At 41.2% G+C, this 17540-nt stretch overlaps 1 protein-coding gene across 1 annotated transcript in view; it reads right to left on the reverse strand.

The window, feature by feature from the left end:
- The window catches only part of LOC311061002 (AT-rich interactive domain-containing protein 5B-like), a 138327-nt gene that overhangs the window by 58043 nt on the left and 62744 nt on the right, over positions 1 to 17540 (reverse strand). The gene's annotated exons all lie outside the window — the stretch shown is intronic.

Raw genomic sequence — 17540 nt, forward strand, 5'->3', positions numbered from 1 at the left:
CCGCCCCCCCGCTCTGGTCCCAACCAATAGCATTCATTTCCGTGCGCATAGGAGATGACGCAATATGGAAAGGTGGCGGATTTGAAATCATTGACGGTCTGTAGAGTCTGGGGGCGTAACTTTGTTTCTTTTTATAGTCTATGGCACGCGCGCACACACACACACACAGACACAGACACAGACACACACACACACACACACACACACACACACACACACACACACACACACACACACACACACACACACACACACACACACACACTATACCGAAGTACAATTATGAGGTATGTTTACTTTAGTGGAGTATTTCCAATTTACAGCACTTTTACTTCTACTCCACTACATTTCAGACGCAAATATTGTACTTTTACTCCACAAAACATACATTAACCACTTTAGCCCTATGTTATACCTAGGCTATTTGAAAATAGACGATCTACAAGCTCACAACTCTATTTTCAAACATTTGAGTACTTTTACTTTTGGTACTTTAAGTACATTTTGATACCAATACTTTGGTACTTTTACTCAAGTACATTTTTAATTCCGGACTTTTACTTGTAACAAACTACTTCTACATTGCAGCATTGATACTTTTACTTGAGTAAAACATCTGAGTACTTTTTCCACCACTGCTGTCACCATGTATATCATTATGGACGGTCTGTGAACGGAGTCCGAGTGACCGAGTCTGTTACATTCCTCATTGAGTTATAGTGGGAAAGCGGTGACACGGCGTGAGTGGATGTGTGCCTCTGTGTGTGCAGATGCTAGTGTGCATCATACCATGTGTCTGTGTCACACACAGTCACATCCTCTGTTTTTCATTTAACCCATTAAGACCTGAGGCGATTCTTAAAAAAAAATCTAAATCCTAACAGTTTTTGGAAAAAATAAAATAAAAAAATATTTTTTTCAAGATTTTTCAAAAATAGCAGATCTACAAGCTCATAGCGTGGCACTCGGTGCCGCGCTATGAGCTTGTATATCTGCTATTTTTGAATAGCCAAAGACATCTAAAGTGACACAGATGCGTTCCAGGTCTTCAAGGGTTAACTCCAAGAGTCAACACCAGTTACACACTCCACTAGCAGTTACACTACAGTTAAACTCTAAGTTAAACTGGCACTCGGGATTTAGATATACAGTATATACTAGATACGCTTGTGATGGCTACCATCCACCCACAAGACAATTTTAATATACTGTAGGTTTCTATATATATGAAGAGTTTATGTGTGTGAGCACATTTTGTGATTTAGTTTAATTTAATATACAGAATATGTATGAGTTGGATTTTTTATGCCATGTCTGTGTACTTACAGTACGTATGTACTTACAGTATGTGTGTGCGTGTAGACATAGCTGGTTGAATGTACACACGCACACACACACACACGCGCGCGTGTGCACGCGGACACAAAAAACTAGGCCAAGCATAGCTCCGTATGCGGCCCTGAACCAAGAGAAGAGAAGTCTCATAATTAAATTGTGTATTAAACCTTTAAGTGACATTTTATTTCGGGCTCAAAACCATAAGGCGGAAATGTTTTATTACTAGCGCACGGAAGGGAATTAAGAAAACAAGGTTGAAATGAAAAACACGAGCAAGCCCTCAGAAAGCTTCTGAAAAGAAAGGTTGCAAATTCTTCCTTATGAATTATGTATACATAGCTGTAAGTAGTCATATGGGGATACAAGTAACTCTCAACTCGCTATCTCCGTATCTCTCTCTCTCTCTCTCTCTCGCTGCACTTTGCTTAACACATTAAAAATCAATGCATAGCGTCCTTTAGTGCATTGCTAGAATTTCATTTCAACGTGATATAGACCCCCGTTTAAAAAAGAAACTTCACACCAACCCTTATGTTGGTGTGATAACCCCAAAAATATGCAAATGATGGCCAAAATCCTTGTAATTGACACTTTTCCAGACTAGAACTTCTATGCTTCTCTGGCAGATATACATATTTATTTTGTGGGAGTCTACCCCACCAACATGGATAATATGGTCTCTCATGTGCACACAACTGTGTGAGAGACAGAAAAGAAACAGGCTTATACGTGTTGAATCCGGGAAAGCATCTCTGTCATTTTAATTTCTTTGGCTATTCAAAAATAGCAGATATACAAGCTCATAGCGCTGCACCGAGTGCCGCGCTATGAGCTTGTAGATCTGCTATCTTTGAAAAATCGCTCTCAGTGACACATTTGTCAAATATTTTGTTCCAGGGACCCCCCAGAAGCAAAGCTGTTTGCTTAAAAATATATATATTCAAAGATTTGCACAAATGTTCAAGATTTTTCAAAAATAGCAGATCTACAAGCTTGTAGATCTGCTATTTTTGAATAGCCATAACCCTCCTTCGGGGAGGGGGGGGGGGGGGTCCAAGGGGGTCTAAATCATCTAAACCATCTAAATCATTGGTAACTCTCGAGAACAAATTGGACAAATGGAACCTTTGGTTCCATTTGTCCAACCATTTTTACACTCTCAGAGTTATGGGGGTCCATGGCCTAGTAAATAACCTATGATTAGTACTGTAAATAGCCTATAATGCATAGGGGTCCTTGAAATGAAAAAGTTTGAGAATCACCTGATGTAGTTAGTGCAACAGGATATTACAGAATATAGGCTACATTTAGACTTTAGACAATGATAAACAGTTTCTCTCTCTCGCTTGCTCGCTCACTCTCTCTCTCTCACACGCACACACACACGCACACACTTACGCGCGTGGTCACACCTTGATCCTCTGGAGTATTTCCTGCCAAGCATGACTTTCATTTAGTTAGCCAGAGAGAGAAGCCTAATTAATTCAAATCACAGAGGAGAGCAGCATTACTAAAAATACCATTAGCAGCAGCACCACTCCAGCTGACTCAAAATGTCACTTCTTGATCACACATAGCCTACAAGCATTCAGTATATGCACACGGGCACGCGCACACATGCACGCACACACATGCACGCACGTGTGCACACACACACACACACACACACACACACACACACACACACACACACACACACACACACACACACACACACACACACACACACACACTCTATAAGGGAGCGATGGAATTAGCAATTACAAAATAATTTTCTTGCAGAAACATTGTATCTCCATAATTCAACTTTTTATGATGTTTTTGGTAGATGAGATGAATGCCCTACTTCGTCATACAAGTGTGTCACACAAAAATTGTGAAAATAGCTGATCTACAAGCTCGTAGATCTGCTGTAGATCTGCTATTTTCAGTATTTTAATAAAAATAAAAAAAATAATCAAGGAACAGATTTGGACATACAGCGCGAGGTTTACACCCGACAGCGACGACACACGCACACGCGCACGCACACGCGCACGCACACACACACATAAGGGAGCGAGAGAATTAGCAATTACACACAATCATTTAAAGGTATGCTGACATGATTAGGGTCACCTCTCTCCGCGAGATATAACAAAAAAAAAAAAAACCTGCTCCATCCAGAACAGCGAATGAATGCATTAGCCAGTCTTGTTGAAAACGGCACAATCTCTCTGATTAACATGAAAGGAGGTCTTTTTTTTATTAACTGTAGCATTGTGACTGGCCCTCGACATTCTGCACAGCTGTGTTGACATCATAGGAACCAGATGCTGAGCGCTGAGTGAATGAAGCGAGCTTATTTCATCACCGAGAGCTGAAGCCCAGCGGGTTCCCAAGTGTGTGTTCAATGCGTCCCTGTGGCGTTTGCACAGGTTGAAATGTGCATACTTATAGTTTATTAACCCATTGAGACTGGGAACGGGTCTGTGTCATTTTTAGATTTCTTTGGCTATTCAAAAATAGCAGATCTAGTACAAGCTCATAGCGCGGCACTCGAAAAAAAATGAACATTTGTGCAAATCTTTGAATATATATATATTTTTTAAGCGTTAGGATTCAGGGAAAACATTTTTTTAATCGGCCTCAGGTCTTAATGGGTTAAGTATGGTTTTCCTATTCATCTCATATTTATTTTTGCATGGTTTTAAAGAATACCGTGACGTTTTTATTTACGTTATAATTTTTTTTATATTCATGTTTTGTTATCAATACAATCTTAATGTTTATATACCAATGAATTGGGGGCCCGCTTGCAATATCCTCACGGCCTAATCACTATACCCGACAACATACAGTAATCTCTCTCTCAAATCTCTGTATCTCTTCCTCTCTCTCTCTCCTTCCTACTGCACCCCCCTCCTCCCTCCCGCCCTCCCTCATTCCATCCTCCTCTGACTCTCCAGGAGACTGTCAGACTAAATATAATATTCACTTCATAAATGAATATGGAACAGCAGTGCTGCTGCTGCTGCAGTGCCCAAAAATACTCAGGCCACCTGGGGCAGCGCTGAGCGCCTCTGTTCCACCATGACTCCCTCCTCCTCCTCCTGCAGTGAAGAAGCCATGCAAAAAAAGCTGCAAGCGTGTTGGAAATGTTTTCATTTGCTTGTATTTTTTACCAATTGGGCTTTTTGACGAATTGACCATTCCTTTTTTATTATAATGTTTTACTAAACATTATAAAATAGTGAAAATAGACGACCTACAAGCGTTGCTCATTGTATTTTCACTACTTTTGTGTGACACTCTTGTGTGATGAAGTAGGGCATTCATTTACGAAAAAACGCAAAAAAGTTCAAATGGAGATGAGACGATGAAATGCAAGCGTAAAATCCAGAGCACTGATTTAAAACTGGACCCTTAAGGTTTTCACACTCTCAGTTAACATTATTATTATTTATTTACTATTTACTACGCAGATGACATCTGATCGGATACAGCAGAGAAATGAAGGGAACTGCTGTTGTGTATTTTTAGGGCATTATAGCCATAATACGTACAGTACATGCCCCTGGGCTGAGGATTTAAAGCAGTCACTTAGTCGAAAAGTGGGTTGTCCATTGAATCAGTTTTATTCCATTCGGACATGGCTAACCGCAGCAAGTCAATAACGGCGCGCTGTCTCTCACCAAAACAAAACAATGGTATAAGCATCCCTCCTCCTTCCCTTGTCAGTCAATCACAAGCAAGCTTTTTAAGAACAAAGGCTTGGGCCAGCCCTAAACACACAATGGATTCACGTCTGCCCCCTTCACAGAAGATATTGTCATATATGTCAATCTTTCCTTTAATACTATATAAGATATCATGTGCTCATGTTTGAAATGTTACCACACTACTACTGGCAGTATAAATGAAGTGCAGGAAGATAGGCCTCAAGCTAAATGCCAATAAAACAAAAGTACTGACAGCTAACGTTGCCACTGCGGACGGGACGGTGCTCGAGGCAGTTCGAGGACTTCAAATATCTCGGGGCCTGGACTGCTTCAACGGAACAGGACCTGAGGGTCCGGAGGTCCGGAGGGCACATGGGAGAAGACCTCAAGAGGCGGTTGTTGGTAGCTACAGTGGAGTCTGTACTGCTGGGGTCAAGACATGGACCCTCACAGCACAACAGGAAAGGGCACTAGGTGTCACATGGACGGACCACATCCAAAACGTGGTCCTCTACGGGGACCTACCATGGGTCACAGACAAAGTCAAAGAGAGAAGGATGAGGCTGGCAGGGCACTGCGTCAGGCACCCGGAGCTAGTGGCATCGCATTCTTGAGTGGTGCCAACCACTCCTACATTTGACTTTGTCCGTGTGTCCGTATGTCCGTATGGCCGTCCGTATGTTTGAGCACGGCTGATTGGTCAAGCTTCACGTGACACGTGACAATATGTTGTCACGTGTCACGTGACAACATATTGTTGCTGATTGCAACACAAGGATGCAACCAGTTACACTTTCAAAGGCACCACTCTCTTGGGTGTGATTCACTGGGTGTGATTTTTAGCGGCGCTAGCCGCTCTATACCTGACTTTGTCCGTGTGCGTCAACAAAGTGATTGGTCAAGCTTCACGTGACACATGGCTATAAACACATATCGATGACAAAATGTATCAAAGGCGCCGCTACCTTCACACAGGGTGTGATTTTTTATTCTTTACATGAATGTGTTCTACTCTGACTGTCACGTCATATTCTGGTGTCTTGACGCATTGTAATAGCATGGTATATTATGGGAAGTCATGCCATGTTATGTTATTTTATGCCAAACACACAGCAAGTAAAGATAATTAAACAGCATTCTAAACTATTTCAAAGCCCTCAAAACAATTCCACCCTTGTGTGGCTTAACGTTGCCTGCCGCAGTTCACAAATCCCCTTCCAAAGATTCCCTCCCAAATTAGCCACTGGGGAGAAGATAGATTTACACAGGCCTCTGGAGGGGCAGCTATTAAGAGGGGTCCTGGCTTTGTAGGCCCACAGGTAATGACTACAGGAAACAGGAGCCACTTTGAAAGGTAGCATACCGGAGCTAATCAGATCACACTGTCAAACAGCTATTGTCCTGCTCTGACATTCTACCACTGCCTTCCCTCACTAATGGAGTTTTTTTTACACATGGGAAGACCGAGGGACGAGAGAGAGAGAGAGAGAGAAAGTGAAGGAGGAGGGGGGAGAGAGAGAGAATGGGAGACAGAGAATGTGAAAGATGAAATGAATGAGTGAGCATGCAAATAAGACAGAGATAGAGAGAGAGAGAGAGAGAGAGAGAGAGAGAGAGAGACTGGGTTTGTTACTTTTTGGGGTGTTTTTGTTACATTAATTTGGTTAATTTGGTTAATTCGGTACAAAAAATGTACTCCATGAAGTGTAGATGTCAGAGGTTTCTTCTTCTTTTTTCTTCATCCCAAAAGTGGGAGGGATATCCCTCACCCCAATGGAACTGAGTATGTCCAAACCCCCCCCCCCCCCGCGTCCCTGGATGGATGGATGGATGGATAGGGGGGGGGTGCAATGTGTGGACGATACTGGGCTTGAAATTCAAGCCCAGTTAAACATCAGGACTTGCAGCAGAGCTGTTACGGCTCTATAAAACCCTCTGGTCGTGTGGCAGGATGTGATTGTGTGTTCAAGTGAGCAGGATCTGACTGAAGTGTTATCGATTAGCCTCCATCGCCTTAACCACTTAAGCCCTTGTTTTATACTTCCCCGCGTGACGGTGTCCCGCGGCGAAATGCGGCGCGTCGTGGGCTTGTCTATCGACTATTTTAGATATTTTTTTTAAAGTCTGTGAATCACATTTTGGCCTATAACGGCATTACCATAGGGATGCTACTGTTAAAAGTGGTTAACCCATTCAAACCGGGAACGCATCTACATAATCTTCTAAATCCTAACAGTTTTCTGAAAACCATATTTTGTTATAATATCAGTGGTTCTCAAACTTTTTCATGTCAAGGACCCCCAAAATGACATGTATTTGGTCGCGGACCCCCATCTCAAAATATTTTGTTCCAGGAACCCCCCAGATGCAAAGATTTGAGTTACAAATGTTCGCTTTAAAAATATAAATATTCAAAGATTAGCAAAATGTTTCATGATTTAAAGAAAAAATAGCCAAAGTATAAAATAATGGCTATAGCTAAAATCGAAAATGACACAGATGCGTTCCCCTGGATTGAGTGGGTTAATAGACAACGTGTGCACGTGTGTTTGCACTGTGCTTCTGTCCAGACTCCATCCAAATGTTGATGTGCAGCCAGGCATGTGCATGAGTTCACACCTACTCATGCAGATAGCCTACTTAGGCAAAGATGTGTGCACAGACACAGGCACATGATCGTGTACTCTAACACTTTCAGTACACAGAGGAGGTCATCTGCATCTGTCAAGCTACTGTACACACCTACTCACTCACTGTTAGACAGGGTATAAGGTATCCATAGTTACTATGTTGTTCTACTGTATTACAAACTTTAGACAGGATATAGACTATAGACAGGGTGTGAGTTATCAATAGTTGCTGTGTTCTCTGTAGTATAGACTACATTTAGACAGGGTATACGATATCAATAGAACACCGTGTTGTAAAGCAATGTTTCATGAAGCTGTCAGCACCAGCAGATGATATTGTCGTTGTGAGACTAGTAAACACATGTGAGCATCTTGAAATCTTCCGAGTCTTGTGTTTGACCTCAGTGTTGCTCCTAGACCTGTGCTTTTTCTAATTTCACATGCAAAGGCATACAGTGTACAACATTGGTTCTCAAAGTGGGGTCCTTGAGGGAGTCCCCAGCTAAATTAAACAGCATTAACCAAATGGACCCTATCTAACATTGATTTCACAATATAAATGTGAGATAGAAATGCCATTAAATGGGGGTCCGTAGCCTAATGCATGTCAAACTGGGGGTCCTTGAAATTAAAATGGTTGAAAATCACTGCTAGAGCCGTAAAAATCTTCTCTTATGGCATATCTTTTCAAATGGGGGTCCGCAGGCTAATAAGTGTCAATTTGGGGGTCCTACACATGAAAACGTTTGAGAACCACTCGTGTACAGCATAAACAATGTCTATATATTTTGTCAACACATGTCATGATATTACAGTACTGTATGTGTGTTGACAAAGTATGTTTACTGTACAGTATGTATGTATGTATGTATATAATATATAGGCTATGCTGTATCCTGCATGCCTTTAAAACAGCCTGGAGTCTCTATTTTCGTCATGTCATTATAGGCAAACTCGTTCTAAACTTTTGTGAAAACGTTTTGCATCATCGTTGTTTTCACTATTCACTATACGAAGATTCCAACGAAGTATAGGGCTTAAGTGGTTAAGAAATGTTGCTGTATTATTAAATCAAAGACAGGAGAAAATAGAAAGGAAGAAATAACGAGCACAGATAAATCCAGATAAGCACAGATCAAAGCTCTTTGAATTGTTAATATGGCAAATGGTGCAGACATATGTGCTGATAAAACATGCATGACCTTCAGTGTCTCAGCCCAGACTGTGAATCACAGATGCTCGGAGAATAAAAGCATAATACACAACAGTGTTTCAAATATTATGGGTCAGTATCAAAAAGCTGGGTTACGGGCAGATAAAAACCACAACAACAGCAGCCTGAAAGTTCCACAAGACATTCTGTTCTGTCATCATTAACTTGACATGCAGAAGATAGGCTCAATGAAATACTGAATGACAAAGAAAACAGCATATGGTATGTGCTGCTAGCCTGCACAATAGTCTAATAAAAAAATGAGTTTTGGGGCTGTTAAAAAAAAAAGGTATGAAAAACTGCTGATGTATAAAACAGTACTTCAATATGAGAAGCTGCAGGGAGGACTCGGTATTCTGACTGTGTGGCTCAGAGGGAAGCGCAGAGACAGAACCCAAAACGACAGGCATTAGTCGCACATTTCCCCCTTTACATATCATGTGACTGATAATAACATAATTGTTGAACGGCAGTGAACTGTCACTTACACATGGCTAAACAACTGTTTGAACGTCCGCTGAAATGCTTATTTATATGAATAGTGGTGCAGTGGGAACTAGAAGTCATATACAGCTTTCCCATACATATCATGCGACTGCTACGAGAGGGAGCTGACAGTTATATGTTAGTGTTATACTAAATGACTCCCATTGGTGCCAAAATGGAATGCCAGTTGCCCTATTTTCCCATGTAATATCATGCAGCCATGAGCATTGCAAGGGCTCTCCGTGCATTGCTGGCTAATTACACGGTGCCCACACCATAAACCAGTCATTATATGACATTGAATTTCTTTACTAAGTGATCATATAATCCGTTTTCTAAGTGTATAATAATTAAAAGGCATTATGTTATGCTCTGAATAGATCCCGGCTACACAACAATTCCCACTATGGCAGGTTTGGTACAGTACCGTATGTTGGATAGCTACAGTATAATCATGTTTGGAATAGTGAGACTGGCCATAAAATGAAAAAAAAAAAAGCCTTTGCGGTGGATTTTCTCTAAATACATAACTGTCAAGTGAATTGTCTTAATGGCCGTCAGTAGCGTTTTCCACAGCTCCTGTTAGCTGCATACTATCAGTATTATTTTCTACCCCTGCTGCTTTCTATGCATAACTTACCAGTCCGTTGGAAGCCTGTGCCCACATTTCACTTGGAAATGAGCCTTTTTGTTATTTTCGCAAAACACAGACGCCGGCTTTTTTATTTCACAGTAAAATCTGCAGCGTTAATTTATCCATTTGTAACCACAGTCTTAATGTCTACCGGCTTTGATTTTTGTTAGGTTACAGGCAAATTAAAGGTTCGAAATAATGCAAAACAATGTGCCCCTCTGATTGCAACCATGCACTTGGTGGGAGGAGAGAGCTAATCTTTTTTGCAGGGAATTAAAATGCGCAGATGTAACTCAAGAGACGGTATTTTGGGAAGTTGGACTAATCAAAGGGCTGATTCACTGAGGTCATTTTCTGGAACTTCATTCTAAAGACAGGCCATCTGGACGGCATGAATAACCTATGTTAACTAGAGAGACACACACACACACACACACACAGACACAGACACACACACACACACACACACACAGACACACACACACACACACACACACACACACACACACACACACACACACACACACACACACACACACACACACACACACACACACACACACACACACAGTCAAGATGTAAACTTTGTGCATTCACACAAAATTATAGGCATTCACATATCTGCACATGGACACACTCGAGAGCGTGTGCGCGCGCGCGCACACACACACACACACACACACACACACACACACACACACACACACACACACACACACACACACACACACACACACACACACAGACACAGACACATGCTCCAGCAGCTCACATGGAATGTAGTTTTGTAATAAGTGTTCCTTGTTTTTTGGGGGAGTGAAATGCAAACAGACGTGGCTTCACACAAACGGGCTGCTCATGACTGAAGGCTCTTCTGCACAAACTGAAACAATTTCACAACGTGTCCCTCTGGGGCCAAACTGAAGCCAAGAGCTATGAATAGCACTTGGAAATATACGCTCACTGTACGCAATGGAGAGCAAATTATCAACGGCTTAGCTTGACTCATACAGTATACTGTACTGTATATCGGTGACGTCGGGGAGAAACCTCTTATCTCCATATTTTAACTTTTTGTGTTTTTTCGTAAATCAATGCCCCACTTGATCATACTACAGCGTCACACAAAAGTATCAAAAATAGCAGATCTCCAAGCTGGAAATACGGCTCGAAACGTGGACATATGAGGTTTCCACCCCGACAGAGACGATATTTGATGATAAAACTCTGATATAAAAAAAGATTGTAGGCAGGGAAGTGACTTGAATGTTAATCTATAGTTACATTAGCTGTCCTGAGCCCATAAATCAAGTACAATAGTTGCATAGTATCAGATAATTGCATGCCTTTGTTTAACATTGAGCTATGAACATCTGGTGATCTTTTTTCCCCCAAATGGCTGGATAGATAGCCATTTTGAATTAACCTTTTCTAACATAAGTGACAAGAGAAAAATGTTATCTCTTCATCTGCTCACAACGTTTAGCCATATATATATATACCACCCATTCCTCTTCAGTCAGAGACCCCGATGAAGAATTCCGTCTTAACCCATTTAGACCGGGAAACAATGTCATTTTTAGATTTCTTTGGCTATTTTTAAAAAAACTTGAAAATCTTTGCAAATATTTGAATATATATATATTTTTTTTAAAGCAAACATTTGTAACTCAAATCTTTGCTTCTGGGGATTCTACAAATGTCTTCTAAATCGTTACATTTTTAAAAAAAACGTATCTTGCTATAATCAGTGGTTCTCAAACTTTTTCATGTCAAGGGCCCCCAAAATAATATGTATTTGGCCGCGGACCCCCATCTCAAAATATATTGTTCCAGGGACCCCCACATTTCCACGATTATTCAAAAATAGCAGCTCTACAAGCTCATAGCGCTGCACTCGGTGCCGCGCTATGTATATCTGCTATTTTTGAATAGCCAAAGTATAAAATAATGGTTAAAGTGGTTACACAGATGCGTTCCCGGTTTTAATGGGTTAACTGGAGTTCCAGGCTCATGAAAACATATTGCCTCCTCATCATGCGGCAACCCGCCAAATGACAAGACATTTTCCATTTATGGGGATCAAACTTTGATTTGATACGCTTTAGGAGGCCACTGTTGTTTGAATATCCCACTGAAGTCCATTCCAAAGGGGATATATTATCTTCATTAATGTCTATCCAACCAGGGAAATAACTGTGAGAGAAATAAGAGCGGGGTTTGTATAAGGTTCGCTGTATACAGTGGGCGAAAGTATACTCAATTTTGCTTAAAGTATAAACATCATGTCACCGCAAACTCTGTTGGTATGTCGATTGCCATTCCTAGAATTGTGCAATAGATATGACAGTATGTGTACACAAAATAGGACATGAAACTAGCTCAATCAGCTTTCTGGATGGTGGATGTCCAATTTTGCCATTTTGACAGTAATTCTAGACTCTGAGAGAGTGCCTTTTTCAGAATACAATAAACGGACTGAACGCTGCATGGCTACACTACAGCACATGCCTTGGCTGGTAGATTCATCACATTCAACAGCTCAAAATGTGCCAGATTTCACTGGCGGTTAGTGCTAATTTCAAAGCCCACAAGAAAGATGACTCCATTAAATTATGTGTCTCCCTTTGTTAGGGCAAAAGCAATTAATACAGTAACACAACGATCAGTGTGTGTGTGTGTGTGTGTGTGTGTGTGTGTGTGTGTGTGTGTGTGTGTGTGTGTGTGTGTGTGTGTGTGTGTGTTAGGATGAGGCATTTAGAGGTTAGGGTTGGAGTTTATATGTGTACAGTACCTTAGTTGCGTACCAAAAATGACAGATCTTCAAGCTCACTGCACATTGTAGCGCCGATGCGTTTACAGTAAAGGGTTAGAAATAGCAGGTAAACATTATATTTATAAAATTGCCGTCCTAAAATGTCCTCCCAAGTATAGTAATACCAACATGTGTGTTTGTGTGTGTGTGTGTGAGTGTGAACCAGTACAGATTAGTCTCTTTCCCAGAAATATCTAATGATTCATTTGTTCTATCACAACATGCTGTCAGCAGGACTCATCTTCCTCCAAAACGACACCCCCCACCCCTCAGTGCAAAAAGAATCATTTCAACACAGGTCGTTCATTATTTATTTCCTCTCAGTCTCCGTAGACACACGCGTCATAATGCCACATGTTGTGAGCCTGTTTTAGCTATTTTTTGTGTGACACCATTGTGCAATGAAATGTAAAATATAACGCTTAAGTGGTTAATCGATTCGTTGATACAATAACAAAAATGTAAAAGAAAAAATATATCGTTGCTGTCCAGCAGAAACCAGCTAACTCCATTTTTCCGCTTTCGCATTTTTTTTTTTCATAAATCAGTGCTATTGAACACCCTTTACGTTTGTGTGTTGATTAAAACAATATTGAACCAATGAAAAGTATTAAAAAGCGCTTCTGACAAAACCAGCTAACTCCATTGGATCCTCAAACTTTCTGCTAAACCAGCGAAGTCCACCGAAGGGGGGTGGAGTTAGCTGGTTTTGCTGACTCCAGGCTCCACCCCCTTATGACCTCCAACCTCATTGTGAGCTTGGAGGTCCATTCAGCTGTTCTTATCAATGATGAACAAAACCTCCTAACTCATTTCCTGAAAAATTTACATTTTGGAGTTAGCTGGTTTCTGCCAGCAGAGATACTGTATATAAAAAAAACACGCTTCTGGATAATTTGATTCATTGAAAAAGTAATCAACAGAATAATCGCTATAAGAAAATAATCAGTAGTAATTCCACACCCCACTGAACAGGCACCCTGACTAACCTGTAGGAGTCGCTAAAGCAGCCCGCTTTCTTCTCACAAACACCTTGTTGGTATGGATGCCCAGCCAAGCCGGATAGGCACCACCGTTTCCCTTCATTATTTCTGCTGGTTTAGCATAGTGACACAGTGACATTTCTCCAGTGGCTTTTCAAGCTAAAACCATCCCTCTATTCACAATGTCTAGCACTGTACTATTCCCAATTGCATTCACTTGTCACTGTAAAGTAGGCGTACTTGCAATCATAGCCATTCATTACTTATTTTACCGTTAGCAGTGGTTGTAAATTGCAAATTAAGTACTAATGCTAGTCTCACAATGACAGTATCATCCACTTGTGCTGACAGTTTGTGGTTTAAATTGGAGTATACTCAGTGTCATAATCAAACACTGCTTTCCTAGTGTGAACAACCTAATTTACTGCACGCACGCGCGCGCGCACACACACACACACACACACACACACACACACACACACACACACTATTTTCACGGAAACACAAATAAATTAGGCTTTTCTATAGATGTGTATGTTACCTGTTACCTATCCACTTTGCGCTTCATAGCACATAAGGCCTTAGAGTATTAAGTAGATTTATAAAGATGCTCTCTGATGAATACTGTCTTGTCTGTCTCGTACCTGCTTTTACGTATGACTGCCTCTCTTCCTTTAACCCTTAGCCCAGTGGTTCTCAAAGTGGGATTTGGGGCCCCCCAGGGGTCCTTGAGAGAGTTCCAGGGGGTCCCCAGCAAAATTGTTGAGAGTTAAGAAATAAATGGACCCTTATAAGTCTGTAACTCTGACACGGTACAAATGGAACCAAATGGACCTGTTTGGTTCTATTTGTACACAAGTTATGGGGGTCCATGGAGTAAAACATACCAAAATGGGGGTCCTTGAAATTAAAAAGTCTGAGAACCACTGCCGTAGCCAACTGTACCTAGCAGAATATCCCTCTGTTGCTGCCTTGGTCTGACGTAATTCATAACAGATTAACATGCTCAGAACAATAGAAGGCTATTGATACTAAATAGTACATAGTGTTTAGTACAGTACATGTTACCTCATGCCTCTTGCTCAATATGTGATTACACCTGGTAATTTCATACTATTTTGAAAACAAAGTTCCTTGAGGAATTCAATAACATTCCAGCATGGTTTACTGTCATGGGAGCACCTGGTTTGTGAAAGTAGTTGTCACATTTCTTTTTTCTCAAATGGCGGATAACTCATTTTGGAATAACCCTCTCTGAAGGCTGTTTGGATGAGAGAGAGGGAGAGAGAGAGAGAGAGTCCTTATCATATCTCTCCCATTACACCGAGGGCTATCAATAATGATAATGCCTCTCATTGGTATGCACTGGTGATCGTAATTAATCGTGCACACCATATTCCTGTCACACACAGACGCACACACACACACACACACACGCACACACACACTGCGGACTCCGCCGATAATAACATGCACAGAATTCTTGTCACACACTTGAGCTAGCTGCACATTAACCACAACATATATTTCACTTGCAAAGCACTCCAGTTATGATAATTGAAGTGGTTTTGTTGATGGTTATATTAATTTTACATATCCTTGACTGGCCTCAAAATGCTTCCCTGAAAGCCAACATTGTCAGACAGCTGTGTCAGGTTCTGAGGCTGCACGATTCAAAGGGATCAATGCACTGCACTCTGGTTTCCAACCTTTAGCAGGGCTGGGCACTTCACCGAAAATATATCAATAATAACATAATAATGTATTTTTAATTTTGTTTCGTTTCTTATATCAACGAATCAACACGAACAAATTCCAATGGATGTTTTTATAATCGACTAATTTGATTAGTCTGATTAACCACCTGTGTTATACTTCGTTGTACAATGGCGGCGTACAAAGCTCGATTATTTCAAACTAAATAGTTTGAAATAATCATCATAGTGATTTTGAAGTCCTATTGCCCAGCCCTAGGCCTTTCTTGTATCCTTCCTACGCACATTCCTGCTTTACTACACTGTCCCATCCATCCATCCATCCATCCATCCATCCAAACAGAACAGAAGCCCGTCTTTTATCTATTTGGTTTATTTTGGTACATCGTTCAAAATGTACCATTTTGTGCTAAGAATGATGTGGTACTGTGTGTTCAGTATCCGTCTATATCTATATGGCACTCTGTCACTGTCTCTACAGTGACACTGTAAAAATATATATATACCGCATCCTATGTTTTTCACTTCTTGGAACAGCTCCCATCGTGTGCAGGAAGTGAGTCAGCAGCACTTGAGGGGAGTTGGCAATCTAGTAATTAATACGGTTACATCAACCTGAAACACGTTGAATAATTCACCTTCAACACCACTTTGCACCTGAAAAAAAAAACTGCCCACTCAACACTGTGCACTAGTCCCTCGCCCCGAGAGCGAGCTGAGCGTGCGCATGCATACATATGCCTGTGTGTGTGTGTGTGCTGGTTGGAGTGCGTTGGTGTATGCATGCATTACACGCAGGCGTGTCGCTGTCTCCCCTGGTTTGGTCTAGTAGGCTGATGGGTGAGTCACAGTTACAGCCAGTGTCCCTGCTAGCAGCAGTGGTGGAAGAAGTACTGAGATTTTTTACTTGAACCCCAGCTGTTCATATTCTGGGGGGGGAACATTAGCCAAAAATAGCAGATCTACAAGCTCACAATGCGTTTATGAGCTTGTAGATCTGCTATTTTGTAAAAATAAATACAAATGTGTGCACATCTTTGAATGTATATACTGTATATTTTTTAAGCGAACATTTGTAACTCAAATCTTTGATTCTGGGGTGGTCCCTGGGACAAAATATTTTGGGGGGGGGGGGGGGGGTCCGCAGCCAAATATCATTTTGGGGGTCCTTGACATGAAAAGGTTTGAGAACCACTGCTCTAGACAGACAAATAATATGTTGCGCTTAACCGAATGGCCATGCTAGCCTTGTGTGTAGGTCACAGCTTTCACAGCGGCTTCTGTGCATTCCAACAAGTGGTGGCGGTGTTTTTTTCATTTCAAAATCAAATATCACTAACGTCGTCTTAGTTTAATTAGGCATTTTTTGTGTGACCCGTTTTTTATTCTCCTTCCCATTGTGGGTCCCAAAGCCCAGTGTTGGGAAAGACTGACAGAGGCTGAATTGAAACCAGATGAGAGACACGATATGGTCCAAAAAAACACTTAAGTGATGATTTCTCCATAACTTTTCACATTTTAGGGAATTAGCCCTTGTCCAGTGTGACTTATGGGTGAACAGAGATGTTTCCCGTATTATTACACAGTATACTGTAGGTCACTCGGTGGTTCTCAAACGTTTTTATGTCAAGGACCCCCAAATGAATATGTATTTGGCCAAGGACGTCCTAACTGAAAATAGCTTGTGCCACGGACCCCCATACAAGATAGTTTTCGCATCCCTATTTTGGGCAAATTCCCAAAGACTTAGGCAATTTTTGAATATTTTTCTAACATTAAAAAGATTGCAGAAATAGCATACTATACAATCTCAAAATGTGTCTAGTATATACAGTAGTATACAGCATTATATCATTTGGGGGCTCCTTGTCATGAAAAAGATAGAGAACCACTGATATACAGGGCTTAAGAGGTTAAAGCTATAACTTTCCATGACAACAGTCTCTCCTTGCCATATGCCATAAATAATTTCCTCCATTTTATTTCACTTCTTGTATTCTACTGTCCCCCCAGAAGACACCCTGC

The sequence above is a fragment of the Gymnoscopelus microlampas genome (genome assembly GCF_963454915.1).
Source record: "Gymnoscopelus microlampas genome assembly, chromosome: 14".
Taxonomy (NCBI): domain Eukaryota; kingdom Metazoa; phylum Chordata; class Actinopteri; order Myctophiformes; family Myctophidae; genus Gymnoscopelus; species Gymnoscopelus microlampas.